Raw genomic sequence first — 27,158 nt, 5'->3', positions numbered from 1 at the left:
GGTCACAGAAACATGTGTAAATACAGTATGAAAGCAAAACCGGAACACAGTCACTATTCTATGGTGGCTGTGTTGTTTACTGACTGACAAGACCTTTAGCATTAGACAGCCAGAAAGAGAGGAAAAATAAGTTATCTACAGTATATAATACTGATGCTCCTTAATGTGAGCCAAAAAAGAATCACTCTGAGATTTTGAAAAAACACCCAACAAAACAAATGAAAAATCAATCAAATTCTTAGGGTTAAAAATATGGCACAAACAAACCTAACAATAATTTGGTGGAAACGGAACGAAGAATTGTGTTTTCCATGTTTCTGTTATTTTATCTTCCTTTACTTTTGGCCAATTCCAGTTCTTGTGGTCTCAGATTTTACCAAAACAGCAAGGGTCACTTTATTAATCCTTGCTAAAGGGTTTATTATCAGTGCAGTAATGTTATTGCCATAATCATTTTTGAGAGAAATAGCTTATCTTTGTACATAACATCCTATATCACAATGAGAAATGCTTTAGTATAGAATGAAGAGTAGAAAAAACGGGTCTTTTTAGCTGCATCTTTCACTTTAGGAGGGGGTCCAAATTCTCCAGTGGGAACGCAACAGCTCTGTAACCTATCGAGCCCCTACTGGGGAATAACCTAGGTTCCAGTAGGAAAAGAATATAGGACTACTCTCCACTATGGCTAACCTCAAATCGTAACACTTTCACATTTGGGAGGAAAAGGGGCTACAAATTTGCTGTCATCATAAAATCTACCAGAGTACACTACCCTCAGGATCTGGAGTAGAACCCAGAATTCCTGGGTTCTGCCATTCCTCTGCTGTCAGAAAACAGCTGAGACAGCCACTGGTCCAAACAGAGGATGAAAACCTATTACTGCTATCATTTACTATATTAGCTCAAGCGGCAGAGTTCTATGCTGTGGATATAAAGGTTTAATCCTGCTCATTACCCATGTGGCAGCCAATATGTACAATTCAATTTCTGTTTTTTCCAGTGGTGCTGGAACTAGGGGGACGGGGGTGCTACTGCACCCCCTGGCTTGAAGTAGGACTAACAAACACCAAATACATGGTTTCCTTCCTCAGGACCCCCACTATAAAAATTGTTACAGCACCCCTGTTTTTTTCAGTCTGCTTTTTTAAAAACCTAGGCAATTACACACAAAAAGTTATGCTAAAAAAAACAATAAGGTTGCAAAGTCAAGCATTCAAAAGTTATTTCAGTGCACAGAATAGACAGAGCTCACAGAATGAACCAGGGTGGTGTAGTACCTTTGAAAATCTTCCCCAATCCTGTTTTCCCCCTGCCTCACTGGTTGCAGAAGTTGGAAGGTGAGTAGTGACTGAAACAGGAGACTGCAAGAATGGAAAGAATGAGATCATGGTTTAGGAAATTGAATGAGGCCCTAAAAAGCTGGATTCTATCCCTGCCTCTGCCACACAGTTCTTATATGATGCTGGGCAAGTCACTTAAACCAGACTTTTCACAGGTGGTCACTAATTGTGTGGTCCTCCTTTTTCTGGGTGCCTGATTTGGTACACCATGAGGTCTGCTATGTGGAACTGCTGAGCCCTCACAACTGCCACTGACACCAATGGGACCTGTGCTCTGAACATACAGAGTGCTATATAATGCTAAGTACTCTGAAGAATCAGGCCATAGACATTTCAAATTGGGCACACAAAAGTAGTGGTTATTTTTGACATCGACATCTCTGTGCCTCAGCTCCCCGTCGGTGAAAAGGAGGTGATACCTGCCTCACCTCACAGGGGTGAAGATAAATTCATTATTGTTTGTGAATAATTCTGTCTTCAGAGCAGGGTTTGAATAGTGTGCCGTAAATAAGGCCTAGGCCCACACATTGCATGATGAGGACAAAATGAAATCAAATCAAATGAAATGTTGAATAGCTGCTCATTAATTGAGTACCACCTTTCCTGTGCGCCGAATGAGGCTGAACAGCTGGCAGAGAGGAGGGTGAAGGCACAGGGAGGAACTTTGGAACTGACGTTTTCCAGGAGCTCTGCCAACTATTGCAGAGCCATAGACTTAGAACTACTGCCCTTATTGTGGGAGTGCAGGACACCACATTCGGGGACAAATGTATCTGGGATCAGACAGTTTAAGGGGCTTCCCCTCCCCCACTGGCTGGGTTGCAGGTGGATGTGGTATGACAGAGAGCCTGGGAAATGAGAATTGATACAAAGTGTTCTTTGGAGAATGGGGGATGGAGTCACCTGTCCTCTGCTCTAGGGGAGGCAGGTGCTGCTCTGGGAGGGTGCCGGCCATGTTAAAGGTTGTGGAATTTTTAGACAATGTGGTCTCTTCTCATTCATTTGGATACCCTGACGCTATAGTGTAACATCCCTCTTACATTCTATGCACTGAATGAGGCAAGGATCTCTGTGGGAAAAAAATAGCATGTGATCTTGTAATCAAACAAGGGGGCTGAATTAAGGTGTACAAGCAACCTTGAGTCTGGCATTTCCCAACTACTGAGTGTTTGACTTTGCACCCTTAATGTTCTTTTCATGTAGTTTTTTGTATGCAATATGTAAAATAGACTATAATGCTGTTCTGTTACTGAAGATTATTTTAATGTTACTGAGATTCCCAGCACTGAATTAGCTTTGCTTTTGTAAAAATGTTTCAGTTTACATAAATGCATATTAAATTAATAAGACAGCATTTGTACATCACCCTCCATCTGAAGATATCAAAGTAGCACACAAACATTAAACAGCTAAATTCTGCTTTCACTTACTATAGATTCACATGAATGTAACTCCATTGATTTTAGAGTATGTTTACCTCCAATTTGGTCCTACTTAATTAACTCTACAGCACCCTGTGAAGTACTGAAAGTTTCATTAGTATTATTATCCTCATTTTACAGTTGAGGAAACTGAGGCAAATCGTTTTTTTTAAAGGGCTGGATACTGCCTAATCCTTCCATGGGTGCTGAGGGGATGGGAATGATTTTGAAGGGGTATAATAGGCTCCTCTTGCACACTGGTAGTTCTGTGAGAAATTCAAAATGTCTCCCAGTGCTCCATGGGGTTGTGGCTGACTACCTGGTCAAAGGTCACACCATAAGCAAGAGTCAGAACCAAGATGGAGCATGAGTCTTCGAACGCCCAGCCCTATACTCTAACTGCTAGACCATGCTGCTTCTCTGTATCGCTCTCTTCCTCTACCACTGTACTGTAATTACAGCTCCATTTCAGCTGTCAGATATCAATTCATGTAAGTTTATTGCATAGCTTGCCTATAATATCAATGACCATCTTTCAATAGTTGAACCATATATATATATATATATATATATATATAAAGAATAACCCTCTGCTATTATACTCAGCTGAACTAGACCTTGTTTAACTGAGATACTTGCGATTATATTTATTTTAAGCTAAATCAGTCAGCCCTTATCTGTGTTCAACACAGATGGGAATTGTGCCATAAAGTAAATTCTGGGCTGTAATCGGATCATTAATCCAAGCAAATGATTGGCTGATAACCCATAGTTTGACTTTTAATCAAACTTCTCACTATTTCTTTTCAGTGATCTCAAGTGGGGTTGATTATTCTTATAAAATAAAGCTAATGATTTAATTGATCAACTAACTCATTGTTTTAAATTGTCTAACTAACTACTCCCTTTTTAGCTGACAATGGAAAAAGCTGGAAGCAGGCTTCTGAAATGTTTGAGAAATGGTGTTGTTGGAGGTAATAACGATTCCCAGTGGTTGAACTGACTTACTGGCATTCAGAGAGCAAGTGGTGTTACATTTTTTCTCCACAGATTGCTCAGTTAAATAGTCAAAGTTACTAAATAACTTTTGCATTTCTCTGCAGCTAGGCGAGGAGCTGATTCTTCAAGGAAGTATTTAAGTTGCACATATCCATTGAGGCTGTTTGGGAAATAGTGATTTATTGGGGGAGGGGAAAATAAGTCTTTACAAAATCTCACTTTGAAGCTTTTGATTGTGGCTTGCTTTATTGTTGAGATTGTGGAACTGTAATAAGGTTGCTCTCAGGTTGTCAATCACCATTTTCTTTAACACGGCAGCTAGGGTGGACCAGACAGCAAGTGTGAAAAATCGGGACAGGGAGTGGGGGGTAATAGGAACCTATATAAGAAAAAGACCCAAAAATCGGGACTGTCCCTATAAAATCGGAACATCTGGTCACCCTAGGGCAGCAGAGCACCACAAACAATAACCTCCCCTAAAGGAGAAGGATTTTTTTCTTCCCAGGGATCTGGTGGCAAAGTCTCAAACAAACAAAAACGTTTTATGTTAGAGTTCAAGCTAAAGAAAACCACCTCTCCTCCTAGGCATCTTTGCTGGGAGTCCAAACTCTCGCTGAGATCTGGTAGATAAAGTTTTGAACAGCACACTAAAATCCCAACAACAACAAAAATAGCCCCTGCACAGGGCTCAAATCAGCTGAGTTTTCCCTTCTCTCCAGAGAAACTCTCAGTAAATCCCCTGCCAAGAGAGAGGAGAGCCTCGCCTCTTCGAAGTTCTGGGCCCAAGCCCTAGACAGCATTGGTATCCTGAGTTTTTCTACACCCATGAGCTGCTATCTCAGGACCACTTCCTCTCTCTTGGCAGTTGTTGTCTGGAGTTGCATTTTCAGGAGGGAAAAAAAAACCTAGAATAGGGTTAGCATGATTCTGGATATTTCCCTCTCAGCCTTAATAGGCCTCTGTACCATGTTAAAATAGTCTCACTCTTTGGCATAGATGAGGGAGAGAAACATATCGATAGCTCTCAGACGACTCTCCACTTCCCCTAACCCTGGGCCTGGCTGCTGACCCATTCCGGGCCTGCTCCTAACACAACAGTAGTGTCCTACACGGCCATAAAAAACCCACTGCACCAAGTTTCGGAGCCTGTGTCAACTGACGTGAGCTTTCGGGGCTCAGGCTGTAAGGCTGAAAATTGCAGTGTAGAAGTTCAGACTCAACCTGGAGTCTGGGCTCTGAGATCTTCCCCTCCCGCACCCCTTGCAGGATTTCTAAGCCCGGGCTCCAACCTGAGCCTGAACATCAACATCACAATTTCTAGCCCAAGCCTTGCCAGGCCCGAGCCAGCTACGGCCTTGCTGTGGCTCTTTTATTCCAGTGTAGATGTACCAGGCAGGATCTGTCTACAGTTCCTTGACACCACTCCTTAGCATGGCCAAGTATCTCTCCCATCGTGTCTGAGGAGGAGTTGATAAAATGTGTGTTAATGGGAGAAAAAACAAAGGCCCAAATTCTGCTTTCACTCTGCCTCATTGACTTCACTGAAATTGCTGGGGTGTAACTAATGGCAGAATTTAGCCCTAAATATTGTGAAATGTGTATAATTATATGATTTGTTAATCTAGTACTTTCACTTCTAAAAGACCTTTCATGTGAGGATTCCAAGTTTCCCTGGGAAGCACAGATCCAGCAGCTCTGCACCAGGCAAAGAGGTTCCCTGTGCCAATGATATTCATCAGGGCAGGCCTTAAGTCTGCTCTGTGGCTCCTTTGTGCCAGTGAAGCGTGTGCAAAGAGGCCATAGGGCAGCAATTAATCAGGCCCAACAACTAATAAAAAGTTATAATTGTTACTTCGGAATTAATTGCTGACCTCTAGTCTGATGCACGACTTAAAGATCCAGTGAGTTCTGGTTTTGATTTTGTTTTGTCAGTACATTAACCCTGAATTGCCTCATTCGCCAGCAAAGGTGAAAACAAATTACTCAGATTGTCTTTCTCAAACAGATGTGCCGATCCCCCACCCTTTCCTCTAACTCAATGCCATTCATCTCACTTAGTGTTTAATAAGAGAGACACTGGACAGTACTATCTGTACAGTACTGCAGTAAGACTGCATTGCACTAGGTGGCTGGTTTCCATTTTTTTCTCAAATCAAAGAAATTAAGGGCCTCTGTTTTGTGTCCACCCATCCCTGCCCAGGAACCTAAGAAAGAAGCTCAGAATCCAGGCATGGAGAAGAGAAAGGATGGGAATTACTGGAGCCAGGGTGATGTGTATCATCCTCTAATCTCCAGCAGTAAGTTAATGCAGCTTCAGGGTGCATTTAAAAGGGGATTTGAGGGACAGCCATGGGCAGGGAAATGGCTGGCTGCAGCATTTCTTCAGTGTGTGGATGGAGAACAGAGTCAGGGGACCCCAAAAGTGTAGTGAAGACACAAAGGCCTGGTCTACACTGGGGGGGGCGGAGTCGATCTAAGTTACGCAGCTGAATAGTGTAGCTGAAGCCAACATACTTAGATCCACTTACCGCGGTGTCTTCACTGTGGTAAGTCGATGGCTGACGCTCTCTCGTGGACTCCGCCTGTACCTCTCGCCCTGGTGGAGTACCGGAGTCGACAGTAGAGCGCTCGGCAGTCAATTTATCGCGACCCCTGGATCGATCGCTGCCCCTCGATCCAGCAGGTAACGTAGACAAGCCCAAAGCCTTCACATTGATCCATGGGATTTGGAGGCAGAACCTCCTGTTCATTCCATATTGGGAGCTAAGTGAGGAGAACTTGGGTGAGTTTTCCCACACAAAGGGGGCAAACTGGGCCCATATTTCCACAAATAAATGTTTTCCCATGTGCAATAAATTTTACATGCACACAATAAATAGAGGCCCACTGAAGATTTGACCACGTGAGCTAAATATTCAGTTCAGGGCGCTGGGATTAGAGCTGCAACATCCATTATTGTTAATGACACCTACACATCTAGTCCTGTGCAACACAGTAGTTCCCAGACCTGATGAGGCCTAAGACTCAATGATTTAAAAATAAGACCTTGGTCTGAGTGAGCAAGTACATAGTTAGAATATGACAATAAAAATGTAGAGACAGGATTATCTTTTTTGAAAGCCACAAAGTTTGCTTGAATACCTTATGTTCCTGAATCCGATCCATTTCTCTGTAGTAAACTGATGCTAGCCTACCAAAGCCTTCCTTGCCAAGGTCACCGAGGAACATCATATTAGTTTATGGTTTCATAATCACCTCAAGCTGAAGTCCATTTTCTGGAGTTTTTCCAGTTATTTGCAAATTATAATTCTGTTAAACCTTGCAGAGCAGTAGCTGTAGATTATTTTATTTCAGCCTTGCCATACAATGACTTTGTTGTTTCATCTCATCAGCTGTTTTAGGATCATATTATTAGGGATAATACTGGGAATTATGGAATTAGCTCAGACTCCTAGAATCTTGCACTGACCAGCTTATTCTGTCTCCCCTTTATGAATGCCTGACGTAATATACAAGAAGAAGAAATTTATACCATTCCAAAATATTAAGCTTTCACCTAATCATTATTGTTTGAAACCTTATTGAAACTCAACCTGATCTGCAGCTGGATATTACTAATATTTGACCTCAGACATGTGATCGTACATTAAATGTGGCTGGTAAAGTATCTGGTTAGCAGATTCATGATGGGAAACTTAATGAACTAGCACTATACATACACTGCAGTGCACATAAGTTATATCTGGCTGCCATGTGTGCCCAGAAGCAGTGCTTTCTCTGGATATGTTGAAATACTCTGTCACCACAAGTCAGGCTCGCCCTTGATATTTTTCATAAGCCTCCAGAGGAAATTAACGTTGGTTCTTAGAGGTTATATCTTTTGTATAATAAAAAGAACAGATAACTATATCCTACTGAAAACAGAAATATATCAGAAATGAAGAAGGTAACATAACCCACGTGAAACTGATAACTCCACTATGGGGCTCATGTTCAGTGCGTGAAAGAATTACAGGCCATGAAAATGGCTGGCTGGTGTTTTCTCTCATCGGAACATTCAGCGTTACTGCCAGACTGTCTGGAATGAGGGTGGAGGGGAATAAAACAAAAACGTGAGGCACAAAGGGTTTGGAAGGAGAGCTGAGAAAAGGAGGCAAATGTTTTTTAACATCCTGTTGCGGCTTTCAGTGATCAAAACTGTGCCACAGTATGAAGCACGTGTTTAAATACAATTGTTGGTAATGGGGTGGCAGCGTGGTTCCCTTGACGAGTGCAGACACAGATTTGTTTTCCCTGGAAACCTTATTAGTCAAATCATGTTATAGATTGCACCCAACACCATTCCCAGCTATGTATGGGCAGCTTTGATAATATGGAAGTGCTCACAGTCTAAATAGATCAGACAGAAAAAGGAAGTATTATCATCACCGTTTTACAGATGGGGAACTGAGACATGGAGAGTTGAAGTGACTTGCCCAACATCCCTCAGGAGTCTATAGCCGAGTCAGGAACTGAACCAAGATTTCCAAAGTACCAGACAGTGCTTTAGCTACAAGACCCCATCCTCGTTTTGGGCTTCTATCTGACTCATATTTTGCTGACAATTATGTCCTGACCACATAAGAAGCTGAACCTTACACTATATACTGTGTGCTGAGCAAAGGCATTTTACTTTGCAGAAGTATATACCCTTTGACATGTTCAGTCTCCCAGGTTGCCTGAGAGGCTCCCAGTTTTGGCTGTTTTCCACACTCTTCCCAACTGGGAGCATCAATCTCCCAATATGGAGAGCTGTGGAGAGAGGGAGAGAGAGAGAGAGAGAGAAAAGAAATTCCTGTTTGGAACATAGATTTGTCAGCATAACCACATGGCTATTTCTTTGTTATAGTGGGTGGGAGGGAAGGAAAGGGGGAGGGATGGAAATTGAGGTCCAATTATTTTTTAAAGTGTGCAAACAAAGATACACACACACACACACACACACACTTTTGTATAACTCAGCTGTACATGCAGAATGCCCAAGGCAAAACCCCTGTTCTGCAAAGCACTTAAAACACATGCTTAACTTTAAGCACAAGCTTAAGTCCCATTGATTTCAAGGGGACTTAAACATGAGCTTAAAGTTAAATACAATTTTAAGTGCTTTGCTGAATCAGGGCCTGATCCAAAGCCCACTGAGGTCAATGGAAAGACTTCCATTGACTTCAGTGGACTTTGGCTCAGGCCCCAGGTGAACACGTCAGGGACTTGCATGCATCATGAATTTTAGACTGTCAACGTGGGTGCACTTATAGTTCTAAAAGTTCAGGCCTTGATGCCTGGGTTGTTGAGAATAACAAAGGACATTCCATTCTCCTCAAGGTTGTTAACTACATATATAGGATGGTAGGGCACTCAACTAAGAGAATGACTTGATGATTTATAAGTACATAGATTAGATAGGTAGACAGAAAGATAAGGGATCATTTCTATAGAGTTACATCACTATAACTGTAGAATAATGCATTGGTGAAATAAAATTAATCTACAAGCATAACAGTTTGGTTCTTGATACATTGGAATGAAATTGGAAAAGATCAAAAGGAAGTCTCAGAATATTATTCTAGGTGTATCATCCCTTTATGTTTGACTAATTTGTCCTGAGTTCCACACATCCCGTGCACGGATCCTTTGCTTGTGGGTTAAGAGTAGTTGGTTAAGGCGAATAAAACTGTAAGAGCATTTAGAGAAATTAAGAATACATTGGGGGAGGGGAACAGAAGGGGTTACCTTCAGAGAATTCTATAGGTCAAATATTCAAAATGTCCATAATCAAATATGCATGTGGAAAATTTCACCAACAAGTATTTTGGTAAGAAGCCACATATTTTCAAATGTCCCTGAGTATTTAGTTGATTTTTTAAGAGTTTAGTATAGTTGGAAAGAATGTATCATTGTATAAATGTGCATTCTGCTAGAGGAGCCATTGTTTCCTGAGGATATGTCTATGCTGCAATACAACACCCGTGGCTGACATGGGCTTGCTGGGCTCAAGCTGCATGACTATGAAATTGTAGCACAAACATTCAGACTCAGACTGGAACCGGAGCTCTGGGACCCTCCCCCTCAGAGGCTGGAGCCTGAGCCCCAAACTCTACAATGCAAATGTTATAGCCCCACAGCTTGAACCCCATCAGCTCACATGGGCCAGCCATGGGTGTTTTATTGTATTGTAGGCATATCCTGAGTTTCTTAACCTAGTTTTTCTAAGTGTCTGGGTTTTGCCTCATTAGAAGAATTCTTGTTTGAACCTGGTTTCTTATTGAAGAAACATTTATCTCCTTTAACACACAATTCACCACAGAGAGGATAAGGATTTACGATGATGCTGTTCGGTCTGAATGAGGTATTCTTCCAGCAGCAGAGGCTCAGCAAGTCAGCAGTGAGTAACCAAAAATACCGTCCCGTGATATGAGAGGAGTCAGATTAAAGGGAGGGATCCAATCCATTGCAAAATTTAGAAACCTCAGGAGATTAATTTTTTCTCAACTCCTTTGCTCAACTCCTTTGCTTCAGGTGCTTCTTTGATTCAAGTAGGTAGTTCTTATGGCTCTCGGATACCACGGTGATGAGTTTGGTAGAAATGCCTAGACAGGAAAATTAGATATAGATGGTAAAAGGATGTGTACATTGCTTTTAGTTTTCACCATTCCCCATCACCCAGTGCATTATGGACCAAATCCTGTCCCATATGCATAGCCCAAGCTCTGTAAGTGCTGGGTTGACCTGTATTTCACTCCACAGGCCACAGAGCTGCTCCACAATCAGGCAGGAGAATATCTCTCTCCTGCTGGAGTGGCGCATGGTTTCTTTTCCTCCTCCTCCTCCATTCTCTCCCCTATTGTGGGGATTTCCAGCAAAATATGAGCCATGTGCAGATGGTTTCCTCTGTGCACAGATCAGGATGAAATGGCATTGTCTGACTCAGTGTTTGTTTTGTGCAACATTCCTTACTTTTTGTCCAGGCACCTTTATAAGGTAATTATTGAAAAGCCTTTCTCTAAATGATACAACATTCTGGGGACTGTATATGAGCAAACTCTTCACAAATTGTAGTCTAGATGATACATTATAGATGGATTATAGTTCTGGGCCTTTTACTAAAGGGATTTATGCACATCTTCTACTGTAACGTAACATAAGGCAAGGAATGTAAAAGTGAAGATCATAGAATCATAGAATATCAGGGTTGGAAGGGACCTCAGGAGGTCATCTAGTCCAACCCCCTGCTCAAAGCAGGACCAATCCCCAACTAAATCATCCCAGCCAGGGCTTTGTCAAGCCTGACCTTAAAAACCTCTAAGGAAGGAGATTCCACCACCTTCCTAGGTAACCCATTCCAGTGCTTCACAACCCTGCTAGTGAAGAAGTTTTTCCCAATATCCAACCTAAACCTCTCCCACTGCAACTTGAGACCATTACTCCTTGTTCTGACATCTGCTATCACTGAAAACAGTCTAGATTATCCTCTTTGGAACCCCCCTTTCAGGTAGTAGAAAGCAGCTATCAAATCCCCCCTCATTCTTCTCTTCTGCAGACTAAATAATCCCAGTTTCCTCAGCCTCTCCTCATAAATCATGTGCTCCAGCCCCCTAATCATTTTTGTTGCCCTCCGCTGGACTCTTTCCACATCCTTCTTGTAGTGTGGGGCCCAAAACTGGACACAGTACTCCAGATGAGGCCTCACCAATGTCAAATAGAGGGGAATGATCATGTCCCTCGATCTGCTGGCAATGCTCCTACTTATACAGCCCAAATGCTGTTAGCCTTCTTGGCAACAAGGGCACACTGTTGACTCATATCCTGCTTCTCATCCACCGTAACCCCTTGGTACTTTTCTTCAGAACAGCTGCCTAGCCACTCAGTCCCTAGTCTGTAGCAGTGCATGGGATTCTTCCGTCCTAAGTGCAGGACTCTGCACTTGTCCTTATTGAACCTCATCAGATTTCTTTTGGCCCAACCCTCTAATTTATCTAGGTCCCTCTGTATCCTATCTCTACCCTCCAGCGTATCTAACACTCCTCCCAGTTTACTGTCATCTGCAAACTTGCTGAGAGTGCAGTCCACGCCATCCTCCAGATCATTAATGAAGATATTGAACAAAACCGGCCCCAGGACCGACCCTTGGGGCACTCTGCTTGATACTGGCTGCCAACTAGACATGGAGCTGTTGATCACTACCCGTTGAGCCTGATGATCTAGCCAGCTTTCTATCCATCTTATAGTCCATTCATCCAGCCCATACTTCTTTAACTTGCTGGCAAGAATACTGTGGGAGACTGTATCAAAAGCTTTGCTAAAGTCAAGGAATAACATGTCCACTTTCCTGTCATCCACAGAGCCAGTTATCTCATCATAGAAGGCAATTAGGTTAGTCAGGCATGACTTGCCCTTGGTGAATCCATGCAGACTGTTCCTGATCACTTTCCTGTCCTCGAAGTGCTTCAAAATTGAGGACCTGCTCCATGAGTTTTCCAGGAACTGAGGTGAGGCTGACTGGCCCATAGTTCTCTGGATCCTCCTTCTTCCCTTTTTTAAGGATGGGCACTACATTAGCCTTTTTCCAGTCATCTGGGACCTCCCCCGATCGCCATGAGTTTTCAAAGATAATGGCCAATGGCTCTGCAATCACATCCGCCAACTCCTTTAGCACCCTCGGATGCAGTGCATCCGCCCCAGGGACTTGTGCTCGTCCAGCTTTTCTAAATACTCCCGAACCACTTCTTTCTCCATAGAGGGCTGGTCACCTCCTCCCCGTACTGTGCTGCCCAGTGCAGATGGAGGAGACAACCTCCTTTCTTCACAGTGAGGAATCAGCTTGGGTATAATGTCATAATGTGCAATTGGTGGTATGTGCAGACTATGTCGGTAGGTATCAATGTTAATTCATTTCAGATCAGGCTGTGATAAAAGTAGTTTACAACTAATTGTAACTGATTTTTTAAAGAGTTATAACAAGTTGTGCAGGAGCTGGACTTTCTGTTTCACAGGAAATTCCACAATTTTGCATTTGCTTTGTTCCAAATTGGAATGAAAACAAAATGTTTTGAAAGCTCCTTTAAAATATAATTTCTGAAAAAGTTTCATTTCAGGGCAATCAAAACCTTTAATTTAGATAATATAAAAAAATTATTATAGAAAATAAAAAATTTCAAAATGAAAAGTCATTTTGAAATAAAAAAATCTGAAAGTGTTGAAATGGAACATTTGGGTCTTATCAAAACACCTTTTTTTTTCATTTCCCCCCCCCCTAAATTAAATGTTGTCAAAATCAAACACAGTCCTGAGGGAAGTTTCAATTTTGAACAAATAGTTATAAGCAGAACCCCCTCAATTCCTGATACAGAATGCAGGGTTCCTACCAAAAAGAATGTTCTCTGTTCTACTGTCAGGTTATACAGGAAAGACAAGGTGGGTAAGGTAATATATTTTATTGGACCAATTTCTGTTGGTGAGAGAGACAAGCTTTCAAGCCACCCAGAGCTCTTCTTTAGATCAGTCCTTATATCCCATTATTAAGCCCTGCAGTTCCATCCAGGTAGTAAAGCCTGTCATGAATATAAAGGGAAGGGTAGCAACTGCCTTACCTGTAAGGGGTTAAGTAGTTCAAATAACCTAGTTGGCACCTGACCAGAAGGACCAATGAGAAAAGAAGATACTTTCAAATCTGGGGGGGGGGGAGGGTTGTTTTTTGTTCTCTTTTGTTGTTCCCTCTCTTGATGGAGGGAGAAGCCAAGCAGGTACAATATCTCCTGAAAATATACCTGGAATAATCCATCTAAAACCACAGAAATTGTAGGTAGGGCAAGGAAATGTGTTAGGTTATCTTTTGTTTTCGCTTGTGAATTTTCCTATGCTACAGAGGTAGTTTTATTCCTGTTTTTGTAACTGTGAAGCTGAGCCCAGAGAGGAATCTGCTGTGTTTTAATCTTTGTATTACCCTGTAAAGTACCTTCCATCCTGACTTTGCAGGAGTGATTCTTTTATTTTTTTCTTTATAAATAAAGTTCTTCTTTTAAGAACCTGATTGATTTCAGTGTCCTGAAGACAAAGGGTTTGGTCAGTGCTCGCATTGCTAATGCAACTGGTTGGTATATTATTTTCAAACCTCCCCAGGAAATGGGGTGAAGGGATTTGGGGGGATATTTTGGAGGGATGGGGATTCCAAGTGACCCTTTCCTGAATGTTTGTATAAATCACTTGGTGGTGGCAGCAATACCATCCAAGGACAAGGAAAGGAATTTGTGCCTTGGGGAAATTTGAACTTAAGCTGGTAAAATATAAGCTTAGGGGGTCTTTTATGCGGGTCCCCACATCTGTACCCCAAAGTTCAGAGTGGGGAGGGGAACCCTGACAAAGCCTGTAAACAAATACCACTCATACTGTAAAAAAAGAGGTAAACAAACTTGGTATCCCAGAATCCCGAGGTCCTTCATACTCCAAGAAAGGGGATCACGAAACACTATATTTCCCATAAATACCTGAAGGCGAGTTGTCAATTTCTCCACAGAATCAATTGCCCACATTTTTGCAAACCATTCTGTGGCTGAGAATAGTGTTGATCTTTTTGCAATATTTAGCCATCACTCTAGTACCAGCATGGAGCAGCTACATAATTAGGCTATACTTGTTTTATGAAAAATGGTACATCCTGCATAGTACTAAATAAAAAATTGCATTTCTAGTTTTAGATATTTTGCTGTAATCGTCAATATTTTCTATATAGCATTTTCTCCCAAAGTCAGGATTCTCAGCCACTTCATAGGTATAAAAATAGTGATTTTCTCACAACTTCTCCAACAATTAGGCAACAAACCTGCCCCAAGATGGTTCGATTTCACTGGAGTCAGCACCTATGGTACAATGTGGTTTGCGTTTCTTTAAGCATTCAGGAGTGTTTTCAGTAAGAACTCCAGATGGCTTTGCAATCAAAACCTTTGCATTCAGCTGATACCTTCAAGCTCTGTGTTGATATTGTTATGAAGAACTTTAGCCACATATGAATATTCAATATGGAAGGTGTTTCAAGTGAAGCAAAATATATTGGCTTCTGCAGCAACATGTGTTTAACTATTCTTCGTCTTTACAGTATCTTTAAAAATATTATGTGACATTTAAAATAGTAAAATTAGGAAAGAAAGGAAAAGGGAAAGAAAGGAAGCATGAATGAAGTGCCGTTCCTTCTTCTTTTCCCAAGTGAAATTGTTACTTAATTACAAACAGGGCACCCCTACGTGAGGAACTGAAGAGAAGGGCAACATATATGACCTTTCCATAGCACTGTGCTTTGAAATATATGCTAGGCAGAACCAATCAATGTGGACAGATTTAGCAAGATAAACACTCAAGGTGACATTTTATATTTGACAAGACTAGGTCTTCTCTGGGATAGAGAACAGCAATGAGAAAGCTTGTTATGTACATTTACAGATGTACGTTTAAAAGGAAAATATTTGCTTATCAGTTGTGGCAGTATAATGTCAAACATACGGTAGCTACTTGATGTTTTAACCTTACCCCCAAGCTATAAGGAAATTGGGTAGATAGTTCATTTTCTTGTGTCTTTAGAGTAACTGAACATGAAAGGCTGGACTTAGGGAGAACAGCAGATAAGCTGCCCAACAAGGCCAACAGAGCTGGGGAAACATGTTCATGTGCAATGGATATCCCAATGTTTGCTTGGAAAAATGTAACATTTAGTGCTAATTTAAAGAATCCCATGTGAATAGGTAGTTGAGTTTACACAGGAAAAAGGATATGGAAGATGGATACAAGTTGAGACTAAATTAATGACTGTGTTAATATACCTAAGACCCATTTTAGTTAATGCTATGATCATATACCATAGTTAACGTAAACATTTTTTAAAGGGCAAAATAATGACCTGCGCTGAAAAATCCAATCTCAGACAAATATCTTGTAGATAGTTTAGCATCAGAGGTACATTTTCCTAGCAATACGAAACTGATGCTTTAGGAAAAATAGGCCTATTTTAGCAGGGATTGCTAACGTCTTATCCCAATTTCTATTGAAGTCAATGGAATGACTTACACTGATGTCACAGGGCTTTGGACTAGAGCCCTAGGCAGGACTTAAGAACAGTTTAAGATACTTGCTACTCCATATTAATCTTAAGGAAAAATCCTATAAAATTTAAGAGAGAATGATAACTTTGCTATGCAATTTTTAAAACAACATATAGAGTTCAATAGCAGGGTTATAATTTTCTATTAAATTCTATCGGGTGTTTTTAAAATGTTGTAGAAATTACATTATTCTCTGCTAAATTCAGAGTGATTTTTGTAGCACCTTCTTGGTTTAACAAAGAACAGCCCTATATACAAAATCCCAGTAGTGCTGTTATCCAAGATTTTGATTCAGGCACAATCCTAATCTTTAGTTATCTTTCCACAGTTAACTCACCTGTTTGACAATAGACATTGCTCTAATGTGTCCTGTGGATGCTTAGAGAGTGATTGTGAGAACTAGAACAGGTATCTATCCCAAATATAGTGTCCACCAAATACCACATCTTTAATAGGGCTTTGTTAAGGCATTAATTCATTGCATAGGGTTTGTACTTTGATTAGTTTATAGCTTAACTCTCACCTTTTGATATGCTGTACAGCTGCTTGTTTTCCACTGAAAAATATTCCCCCTGAAATATTTTAATTGAAAAGGAAAATGTGCAAAAATACTTTTTCTGCAACAACTCAAATTTAGGAACCAGGTCACCTGAGCAAGTTTTATCCTGGTTGTTTATTTAATCTTATTTCTTCCCTGAAATACTATTGGTAACCAAGTATTTGCCTACTGATTCTTGGATCACCATAAGGAATAGTCTGCTAGACAAGACAATCTGGTATTGGGCCTTCTCTCTCCCATCCAAACTCGAAGTCGCCATGTTATTCAATCAGGCTATTCTCAGCTATTGCCATTTCCTATACATGTGCCCTGAAATTAGGGTTGCCAACCCTCCAGGTGTCCAGGAGGGTGTCCTGGAGACTCCAGGAATTAAAGATTATGTCATATGATGAAACCTCCAGGAATATGTCCAACCAAAATTGGCAACCCTAGTCCTGATGTAGTTAGGGAAAAGAAATGCCTATCACAGAAGTACATGAAGCACCCACCGAAATTACCAAGCATGTAAGGCGGGCCTGCTAGAACCATGTGCCCATTGGCTGGATCCTCCTACAGCTACTCAGTAGTGGCAAGGAAGGGACTCAGAGCTGTGTTACATCCTGCACAGATTTCCACACTGAAACTCAGCTGGCCTCCAGGGAATAAGAACATAAGAACAGTCATACTGGGTCAGACCAATGGTCCATCTAGCCCAGCATCCTGTCTTCCGACAGTGACCAGTGCCAGATGCTTCAGAGGGAATGAACAGAACAGGGCAATTTATCAAGTGATCCACACCCTGTTGCCTAGTCCCACCTTCTGGCAGTCAGAGACTTAGGGACTCTCAGAGCATGGGGTGCCATACACATTAGACTGTCCTTTGCTCCACCCTATCTTGCCCCAGCCCTGCTCCAAAAATGCATGGAGCCCCAGTGGAAGCACATTCACAGAGGACTAGGAAGTTTACCCGTATCTAGATATCTCACTGGTTGGTTTACTTCCATACAGAATATAGTGCCTGTAAATTTCGGTTTAATTAACTCACATCTGGTTTTCCACAAGAAGAAATAATAGTTCTGCAGCCAAGTCCTACTACTAGCTAAAATTTCTTGTGTTATCACTTGTCTAGAGATGAAACTAGTGTATCTTTGATTATTAAACCTATATTCTCAAAGTCTGATGCCTGGTTAGAAGGCCAGGGGTTATTAATTTCAAAAACAGAAGGTAGAGTTTAATGAATAATGAATAGCAGCTGTTGGAAACAAATCTTCGTAGCCCTGGGACTGTCTTTCCCTATGTTACAATTACACTTTGATTGACCCCAACAATAACTAACAAGCATGCCCAGCTGGATCATAAACTAAGTGTATACCACATCCAGATTTGGTGTAAAATTTCACATCAATGAAACACTCACTGTCCGTCTAACTTTTTCCAATTGTACATCAATCAGACTTACGAATTAATTCTGTGGAAGTTTGGAACATGCATATTCCTGGTGAAAAGTTCTTTACTGGCAATGAACACACATAGATCTGGGAAGTCATTAATGCACAGGGACAGTAGACATGGAAGAACAACACTCGGTCACCTAGAATTCGGGGACTGTTTATTGTGTGATTGCCTGTGGGCTCTGAGGGGGGTGGATGTTTTCCAATTTGCGTAAAGCAGCAACATCCTTGTAGCCAGGACTGACAGCAGAAAAGGCTTAAATATGAGAAACTGATTGATTGAGCACCTGAGCTGTTTGGATGTTTCTTTATAAACATCTTACTAAGCTAGGGCTCAGTTCTCTAGCTAGTTGGCATTTGGAATAGCCGCTGACTCCAATGGGAGTTCAGTGCATCTATTGTTTGGAGTACAATGTAGCGCATCACATGAATTTGTCAATTGTCTGAGAAGAACTGCTCCTTTGCTTTTACCTTGCTAGCAAAACCAGAAAAGCCTGGTATGTGTGTGCTAACAACAATTCTCTGACTGACACAATGGCTGACACAATGTCTCTACCTTCCTTCCTCTCAAACAGGAAAGCTAGTCCATCGGCAAAACATTAAAGGGATGAGACAGTGGTGCATAAAATGATCCATCTTTTAGATTTCCTGAGTGGTCCCCCTGTTCTTTCCCAATAGCCCCAGCTGAATCAAATAAGAGAATAGCAGATCCTCATCTCATCAAACTCCCTGGTATGTTCCTCATTAAGACAATTCCCAATCTAAAACAACGACTGTACATAAATATGATTTTCATAGGTTTTGTAGGGGAGACAAATTCCTCTGCCAGCATTCCCTCTGCTCCACAAAATGCACTGCAATGGATCACAGATTATTTTTACAAGGCCTTTCCCTACAGGGAAGGCTGGAGTGCATCCTAACCTATAGCCGGAATGTCACAGGCTTAAGATTCAGCCATGACACCCTGCCCCTCCAGTTCAGTCTTCCAGATGCCTTCAAAGACAGCACGCAACAGGACCTTATGTATCCATTGAGCTGTAACTAGCTCAGCTTCTGGGCTGTATGCAGCACGCAGTAGAACAGTAGCTGTGTTCCTTACCTGTTTTCTCCATATGTGCAGAAGAAACACAAACATCCCTTCCTTCTGCTGCTCTCCCTTCCGCTGGATGTCAGACAAATAAAGGGCTGTGGAATAAAACGGGATCTATCACAAAGACAAAAACTGATCCTTCTTTCTTTCCCCTGCTCATAACACTTCTCTCCCCAACTGCCTTCATTTTGTGGTCCTCACTTTATGTTTTCACAGTGACTGTAATCAGCTATACCTTGTGTTGCTGAATTTAGCACTCCACAAAGGTTGCAATTTCCTGTCAGATATTCCTAAACTCATTCTTTCCTATATGGAATTTCTTTGGATTCTTGTCTGAATCTCAGAGAACCAAGTCCTGGGCCATCATGATGGAAATCTTTCTGAATATATCTGAAGAGATGTTAAATATAAACTATAGGACCAAATTTTCAGCCACAGTCTATGATCTTAGGACCACAAAAGTACATGCAAAATGTTGGTGCCCTCAAAACCTTGTGGATACTCAGCATTTATAATTGGCCTCTCAGAGATCCAATTCATCTGCACATACACGAGAACAGGTCCAAGTTTGAGGGTGCAATAAATGTGTGTGTATTTTTGGAGGGTAGTCTGGGGTCAGCTGAAAATTTGGTCCAAAGTGATTTTTCAATCTAAGTGAAGCAGAACCTCAGTTTCTTGAACACCCCTAAATTCAATGACAGTTATTTTATAATTACAGTGAGAGACTGTATATCCATAGCCCATTTGCTATCCATTTTAAATGGCTATTCTAAAAATGGGGTTCTTTTCACAGCCCATTATATAGCACAGGTACAATGATATTTTTCTCTTGGATGAAAAGTGAAGACAAATGACATGCATGTCATAAACCTTCATGAGTCATGACAAAAATCAGTGTCTCTATAAAAGAAACTGAAAGACTATTTCATATTCTTACACTATACTAGTATATTCCACCCTATCCACACCAGAAGAGCTGTTGGACCTGATTCTGACTTTGTATTGATTTTATCCCGGTGTAACTTCATTGACTTCAATAGAGCGCGGACTGAAACTGCTCATATGAATCTAATACACATAAAACCCTACAAGTCTTATTTGAACTTTCTGAATCAGAAAGTTCATGGATGAATGACATCATGGACATTAAATACACTTTGGGCCAAGTCTTTGACAAAAACATTGGGTTTTTTTCCACCTGTTTCTGATGAGAGGGTTGGGGGTCTTTTCTCTCCAGTGCAGGGACTTTGCCATACTTATCCATGCCTTTGTCACCTTGAGACTGGATGGCTGTAACGCGTTCTACATAGGGCTATACACTGAGATCACTCAACAATTGGAACTAGCGCAGAATGCGGCTGCTCACTTATGGAGTTTCATGCCAAGAACACTTTACACCAGGGCCCTGGGATCTGCACTGGCTGCTAATACATTTCTGGCTGGAATTCAAGGTGTTGGTATTGACTTACACAAACCTAAATGGTTACCTGAGAGACCACCACTCTCCCTGTAACATGCTGCTACAGCTGAGATCAGCAGAGATGCTTGAACTGGACCTTGAGCTGTGGAATTCACTCCCCACCTAGTCCACCCAAGCCCAGATCCATTAACATTCAGGACATGTTGAAAGTCCCATCTATTTCCCAGGCATTTAGGGAGAGTGTAGTTTGAGGGCTGGGTATAGAGATTTTGTTCTTTGCTCTGGGGGGAAATTTCATCTACTGGTAAGTAATTATTTTGCACTGGGAAGAACAGTCCATTGTATTTGAAATGTTAATGTGGAAATAATTTATGTCAGGGATGGGGGCCTGCCACTGAAGGCAATGAGCGTTTTATAACTGACTCCAGCATTCATTGATGGGCAGCTGAGAGGACTGGAGAAGTGTTGGAGGAATGAGAGAGGGTTGGCAGAAGTTCTAAGCATGTCAGCTATGATATTTTTTTATTTATTTTTAAATGTAGAAATATTGAGGTATAGAATGATCTTAATCTGAAAGATGAGGAGTGGCTAGGTAGGTGGCTGGGCAAGATTGGTGAGTCACAATTCAACTGAAGAGCCTTTCATGAGCTGTTTATATACTGTACTTAGCCAAACGTGTCAAAAGAGACATCTGCCCCTGAGCTACACGTACCCTACTTGCTGCCACAAGTGAAAGGAAGTACAGACAAAGTCTTAGCGTTATTCATAACTGTATTCTGTTTGGCAAACATTATGATCAGGCATCAAGTAATGCATGGTAATACTGTACATATATATATTATTGATGAAAAGTGCACAGGATATCAAATTACAGTATACGGTACATAGGATATTAAGTAGATTTCTAGTTTATTCCAATTTACAGTACTTGAGGTGGTGCCTAAATTCTGAAAGTTCTGCCTTTTGCAAATTAGTGCCAAGTACACCTCTACCCCGATATAACGCGACCCGATATAATATGAATTCGGATATAATGTGGTAAAGCAGTGCTCCGGGGGGGGGGCACGGCTGCGCACTCCGGCAGATCAAAGCAAGTTCGATATAACGCGGTTTCACCTATAAGGCGGTAAGATTTTTTGGCTCCTGAGGACAGCGTTATATCGGGGTAGAGGTGTATAGCAAAAAAGGGAGGACTACTCCATCTGTGTCTTCCCAATGCACTAGAATAGATTTTGGAGCAGTAAACACTTTCTGCCAATATTGTGGAGGAAGAAAAGATTGTCTAACATATTTTTGGTTCTTTAAATCTAGAATTCCATGTCCAGTAAGAGCCACAAGAACACTGGGAGAAAGGTTAGAATCTGCTACTTGGGAACCAGATTCACTGGAAAAGTAGATCCTATTCCTTGTTTTCCCTTTCCTACCCGACACAAACAATGGAGGAGGAGTCTAAATAAATGAATCCCTGGGTCCAGGGGTTCTGGAGCTTTTTTCCTGTTGCTGTCATCCTGAGATGCCGTCTGTTCCCAAATCCTGTCTCATTGCCCCAGTATCATTGTCATGTCCACAGCCACATCCTGCTTTTGTCAGTGAGTGCTCAAAGCGTTCCTGCTGGGTCAGAGAGTGTTATAGAAACACATGGATTAGATTGGACAAGGTAGATAGATAAACTAATTCACGACTACAGACATTGTAGGTATCAGCTCAGCTGAACCACAGACTTTGACATTTGAGAGAGAACCCAGAACCACTGGCCCAGAAGAAAAGACAGATGTCTACTACTCAGATTAAAGGCAAATTCTCTGTAGCTGCTCCCCTAATAGTTGGGTCATACCTTACATAAGCTGTCATGATAAAATGCAGTGAGACCCGTACATTGGCCAGTTACAGCGCCAACCCAGACGACCTTGGATTTTAATTGTGATAGAAACTAGAAGTGCTGCGCAAGAGACTCTCCACTTATGCAATAAGGGCTATCTCCTTGTTCCACTGATATCAGCGGGAGTTATGACATTGATTTCAATGGGCCCAGGATTTGGCTTTGAGAGCTTGGACAGCATCTGGTCTGTCGCCTATACAAAAATATGCTCATAGTTTGCTGTGACATTACATCATTGCCTCCCAAGGACACTGAGGGCACATTTACACTAAAAAGTTTTATCAGTAAAATTTCTGCCAGCATACAGCTGCCAACATTGCTGTGTCACTGAATGGTGTTCACTTTTGGCTGCCTTGGTCAGCGCAGCACCTTCTTGTGAGTACTTTCAACTGTGAGACTGTGTGTGTAAACGGGGGAATGGTCCCGCTATTGTGGGGAACTTTCCTGGCTCATACACTACCCCGGTGAAATGGGCTAGCGAAAGGATCTGAGTCCTCACTCCCACTTCCTTTACCCAGAGGCCTGCCTGACCTGGAGGACTCCCCTTCCACTCTCCTGTGTGGCAGAGTCCTCATAACCGCAACAAGGCTGGGCCCAGGATTCCTGGCGGGCTCGACCCCCAACCTTGTCTTGATCACTTAAGGTAGGGTCTAGGGTGCTCTCTCTGCACTGGATGCTTCCCCGACCCACTAATCATTACATACAGTTCAAAGCAAATACAATATTAAACAGCAATCAATTAAAAAAAATAAGGAAAAATGGGAAAGGCTAAAGGAAAACACATAACCCCGCACTGTGGCATGGGGACATCACAACCAGCGTCTCTGGCATGTAAGGGAAGTTCAGTCTGTCCCTCACAAGTCCCAGGCCCCTTCTCAGGCCTGGCTGTGCCGCAGGGATGCTGAGGGTCAGACACTTGCTCTGGCGATGGCCACATGCCCTCAAGCTCTAGATGGCAGGACCCTTCTTCCCGGCGTTGCCCCTGCCCCATCGGGGTTACAATCCCCCTCCAAGTCTGGCCTGCAAGGCGTCTTGGCGGGGTCTAGTGTTTCCTCACGCCGGAGTGCTCTCTCTGCACAGGGCCTGCTGCCCCGGGTCCCCCTCGCTCTCTCCCCAGCTGCTCACCGTACCCGGCTCTGGACTGCTCCAGCTCCACCTCTCTACCTCAACTCCAGCTCCACTCTGCCTCAGCACTGCTGCTGCTGCTCTGCCTCCAGCTCCTTGGGCTGCTTCTCTGGCCCCTCTGGCTCTGGTTGCCGCAGCTCTGCTCCCAACGCAGGGTCTGCTCCCTGGGTTGCTTCTGTGACTCTACTCCCAGCACTGACCTGCTTCCTGGACTGCTTCTCTGGCCCCTCTGGCTGGCACGGCTCTGCTCCCCAGCTCAGCTTGACCCTCTGCTGTCTCTCTAGCTTGGCCCCCACCCTCTCTGACCCAGGCAATTCCAGCTCACGTGGAGGACGGGACCCCACTGGCCTCCTGACTCCCTGATTAGCCTGCCTGCCCTGTCAATCAGGCTGAGTTGGAGCATTGGCCTCTCCCCATTGTTCCTGGGGACTGTCAGTCTCAGAGTCCTGATTGCCCATTGACCCTTCCCCTTTCTTTTGGTACTGAGAGCTAGCCAACCAAAACACCCCCACTGAGTTTTAGTAACGGGACAACAGTCCCTTTACATGTGGAAAATCATGTCAAAGTTTGGCTTCCCAAGCAAATTTATCAACACCACCTGCAACATCTGCCAACAAGCCTGTGGCTCAAGGATCGGACTCCTCAGTCACCAAAGGACCCAGGAAAAACAATAGCTGTGAAAGATCATCCTCAACCTCGAGGGATCGCCGATGATACCTTCTTGTAGTAACAGGTTGTATCAGCAAAAGACATGCAGCATAGCACACAGGTATTCCAATGTTCCCTGTGCCGAGAGCCTGAGCACCATCTTCAGAAAAATGTTACAGTGCCTAGTGGGATTCCAGCAGTCCTCTGAGGACTTGTGGGGGTTTGGTGGTCAAGGTCTCACAATTCTCTCTGTTCCATCCCTCGGTCTTCTCTTTTTCATGCCCTCATTTCTTTTATTACCACCGTTCTCTCTGTCCCATCCTATAATCTGTTTTTATTTGTGCCAGTTTTCAATCTCTCCACTGTCTTGCTATTGGAAGCAAGGGGATGCTGACCAGATCAGCTGAGCTTTCTGGTTTGTTTTAGAAACAGGCCTACTGATTCTTTTATATTTGTGGAACTATAACGACCACCCCACTGGCCAGATATGCAGCAGTGAAACTGAGAAAACTAAGCAGGAGTGGATGATGTGGGCAGTGAATGAAAGTCACCAGATACCACAGGCATTTGCTGACCAGCTGGATATGGTGGAGCAGTGGTTCTGGGCCCATGAAATGAGCACTGCATGGTGGGATTAGAACATGATGCAAATCTGGGATGACCAGCAGTGGCTGCAGATCCTTCAGATGAGGAAGGCCACATTGCTGGAGCTCTGCACGGAACCCCAGAATGAGAGCTGCTTTGACAGAGGCTCATGTTGTGGAAGCTTAAGACCTCAGATTCCTATTGGTTGGTAGGTGATCAGTTCAGTGTTGAAAAATCGAAAACGAGGGCAGTCTTCATCCAAGTGTCCAAGATCATTAAGCACGTCCTGCTGCACAGGATTGCGGCTCTGGAACCAATAAATGGATTCAATGTGCCGGAAATACTAGATGGATTAACTGAAATGGGCTTCTCTAACTATGGTGGGATGACAGATGGGACACATAGCCCGATTCTGCCCCCACACCCTTGCTTCTGAGTATCTAAACACAAAGGGCTACTTTTCCATGGTTATGCAAGCATTAGTGGATCACCAGGGATGTTTCCCTGGAATTAACTTTGGGTGGTCAGGTAAAAATTCAGGACTTTATGAAAAGCTTCATGCAGAAACATTTTTCCTGGACTGGTACATTCGCATTGATGGGGTATCAATGCCAATTGCGAATCTTGGGGGCCCAGCTTATCGCTTGCTTCCTAGCTCCTGCCGCCATACACCAGGCACTGGACAACAGCAAGGAAAGCTGTAACCAAGTGCAGGATGACTATGTAGTGTGCATTTGGCAGATTTAAGGCTCAGCAGAGATGTCTGATGATTAGGCTAGATCCAGGGAGCCAACTATTCCTATAGTTAGTGCTATATTTCACATAATATTTGTAAGGCGAAGAGGGAAATGTTACCAGCAGTATGGAGGAAGAAAGCAGACAGCCTGTGTGCTGATTTTGAGCAGCTGGACACAAGGGCATTTACCAGACCACATTGAGACACTATATGGCTGAAAGAGGCCATAAGAGCACAGTTTGAGACAGTGTCATCGCCATTAATGAACACCTTTTAGACTTGAAAACCGAAACATTGTGTTTTGGAATAGAAAACTTTCCTCCAACAAGTTTACAACAGTACTACTACAGAACCATGTAGTCTGAATGCCCAGGTACTAGATTGTTGTAAGCATTCTTTTGTGTTTTTGATGTATTTCCTTTGACTACTCAGTTACTGGTTTATGTGCATTTCAGCTTTGAATGCATTGAGTTATGTTTGTATTGTTTTTATCATAATAGATTTTTTTGCTGCCTGCAAATGTTTTCCCTTTGAATGCCACACTGGGTATTTGGGAATGCTTTTCGATTGTTTAAAATACTATTTCTGTTTTGCTTATTAATGCCAGTGCATACTCTTAAAATAAACTGGCTACTTTAAAACAATTCTTTTTTTCCCTGCCCCCATGCGGCTGGATGTCATTTTCAGGAAGAGGACTGGGGCATGAAAAGAGGGGGGTAGAGTGTTGAGAACACTGAAGAAAGTTAAAAAAAATTTGCATTAATGGGGGCAGTAAACACACCAACCTGAGTCCCTTGCTCAGTGGTTCTCTCTCTGAGTTTGGCTGGGTCTTGAAGAGCTCCTAGCTGTTCATAGGCTCTACACTCCCCATGTCCCACCCCTCAAAGAACTCATGATCACTGTGCTTTTCTGGAGTGCCTTCCTCCAGACAGATGAGCAGTCAACTGTCACTTGTGGCTGAGTGGTGGGGTCCTCTTTCAGTATGACATCCAGCTCAGCATAGTGGTGGCAGCTCTCGGGGAGGCCACGCCAGATGCTTTGTTGGTCTCCTTTGTCTTGTGGTAGGGCTGCTGCAACTCCTTCCCCTTTGCCCACCATTGGCACTTGTCCCTGTCACACCCAGCTTCTGCATCTCTTCTGCAAGGTCCAAATAAACGTCTTTATTCCTTCAGGAATTCCATAGCTGGGCTTGCACTGCTCTTACTGCCCTCCCCACCCCAACCTCCCCACATATACACCACACACACACACACACACACACACACACACACACACACACAGGACAAGAAAACCTAGGATTTCTTTCCTGGACCAGACAGAAACACGAGGTTTAGCTTGAGTTTTAGCTGCAGCTTTACCTGGAGCCATACTTGCACGTTTGCAAAGGTTGGCTGACAGGAAGAGAGGCATCTCCAATACACACAGGAGATTTTAAAGCAGGGGGAGTGGAGGGAGGGTAAGCGTCAGGTCACTATGGTCCCTGGGCAGAAGAGTTCAAAAATTTTACCAGAGGAGTCACTACCATAGGGACAGAGGCATTGTAGGATTGTTGCTGGAGCACTGTTTGTACCAGTAATGTAGCTCCACACAGGCATTATACCAGTGGAATAGTGCTGGCATGGCTCAGGGAGCTGGTTTAGCTTTATTAACAGAAGTTCAGGGTTTTGTTGGCAGGACTCAAAATAGAGTGTGGACACTTGCAAGGCTGTGCTGGTAAAAATACTAGGGGCTTGTGCCAAGGGAGCTGTGTTGGTCAGAGATCACTGGGATCGAACCTGGGACCTTTGGAGCTCAGTGTATG

At 42.8% G+C, this 27,158-nt stretch overlaps 1 long non-coding RNA gene across 1 annotated transcript in view; it reads left to right on the top strand.

Moving 5' to 3' along the window:
- The window catches only part of LOC101945303 (uncharacterized), an 89,705-nt gene extending 63,120 nt beyond the window's left edge, over positions 1-26,585 (top strand). Inside the window, exon 4 of the long non-coding RNA XR_256378.4 lies at positions 21,696-26,585. This is a non-coding gene — a long non-coding RNA (uncharacterized LOC101945303). The remainder of the gene's footprint in view (positions 1-21,695) is intronic.
- Positions 26,586-27,158: the final 573 nt, after the last annotated feature.

This window comes from Chrysemys picta, chromosome 3, assembly GCF_011386835.1.
Source record: "Chrysemys picta bellii isolate R12L10 chromosome 3, ASM1138683v2, whole genome shotgun sequence".
NCBI lineage: Eukaryota > Metazoa > Chordata > Testudines > Emydidae > Chrysemys > Chrysemys picta.
Note: the sequence above shows the minus strand (reverse complement) of the source record. Positions and strands in the feature narration are given on the sequence as shown.